We start from the raw sequence: 1,633 nt of genomic DNA on the forward strand, positions 1-1,633 counted from the left end.
CCCCAAACTTGCTCGTTTGCGCACGATCAGAAAAACATAATGTTCGATTTTGTTTTTTCCTCTTTAGAACCAAAAGTGGATTTAGAGATACATTATTTTTTGTCATATTTCTTGTTTGGTAATAGAAATAAATCTGTTTTCAAGAAGAATTAATGTTGTCTCATTTAAAAAATAAAATTGTATGTGATTGTTTGGAAATTGGATTAATTACACTTATCTAATTATGACTTGCAAAGTTATTTTATATATCAATCATGGGAAATGCTAACCAGTAATGGTTAAGACCTTAAAATAGTAAATTTATCTCGGTAATTTGCGTATCTAATGCCTTAAAAATTAAAATATTAAATTTTTTATAAAATATTTTTTTTAATGTTTAACCATTGTCCTGAGGGCACTGGTTAGCAAGACCCATCAAATATATATATATATTTAACCAAAATGCAACCAAATTTTAGTCTATATTAATTCCAAAAACATAATACTACTTAACAATGAAAGAGCTAATAATACATCTAAAATTTCTGGCTCTTTAACTAAAAACAAAAACATATAGATGATAGAAATTTCAAATGTTATCTTCTTAAATGACCGGAACCAGCCAGTAACAATAACCTGCATCATATATCTGCATGTGTGACATCTACCGATACAAAGGTATAGTGAAAAAAATTATCATCTAACAAAGTGCTTTGAAAACCTCCTTGTATACAACATAAATATGAGACCATGTTTTCAGTTGGAAAACATTAATATAGTTATAATTTATAATAATTTAAGATTCATATGTTTGGAACATCAAATATAATATAAATTATTTTGCAGTTCATATAGTTTCAATTATATACTAATAATATGTACCAAGTTTTAAACATTGATTCATATTTATAATGAATCGTACAATTATTTTTATAACTTCAATTTTATAAAACAACAACAAAAGAAATAGTTAAAAGATAGACATTAAAATGACCAGTCAATAGCTGGTATCTCATAGATACGTTCACATCTATCCGTCAATTCAGATGAGTTAAAAAACCCTAGTTGAATTCAAATGAGTTAATTCTAAAAATTTATTAAACCCGAGATATTATCATTATCATCATGCATATATCATTTGTTAACCTACAATACAAAAAAATTGTTGTTTGTTACTTGTGTCCTAAGACAGGAGACTGATCAAGAGGAATCTGAGCAAATTAGGGTTTTGAGGCCCACAAGGAAATTAAATATTCTCCTATGATTCAAAGGGTTCTCTCATCAATATCTAAGTCCAATGGTAGCCCAATTCAAGATCGACAACTCTCAAAATCACCTAAGGCCCCAAATTAGGGTTTTGACCTAATTACACTAGAGGGTTGACTTTTAATCAGAACATGGCTCCAAGACTCAAACTATGATTCAAGGGCATCCAAATCAACATTATAGTCCATTCATATCATTCGTTTGAAGATGAGACCTTGATTCATTTGGAAATCACAAAACTGCAGTTCATTTGGAAAAGTCAATTGTGTGAGTCAACCATTGACTTTTGAGAAAAATGGTCAACTATGAACTTTTAAGGATTCAAATCATCATCATATGATTATCGAAGACATTTGACCAAAGAAAATCAAGAAAATTCATCAAGAAT

This window comes from Vicia villosa, linkage group LG1 (assembly GCF_029867415.1).
Source record: "Vicia villosa cultivar HV-30 ecotype Madison, WI linkage group LG1, Vvil1.0, whole genome shotgun sequence".
Taxonomy (NCBI): domain Eukaryota; kingdom Viridiplantae; phylum Streptophyta; class Magnoliopsida; order Fabales; family Fabaceae; genus Vicia; species Vicia villosa.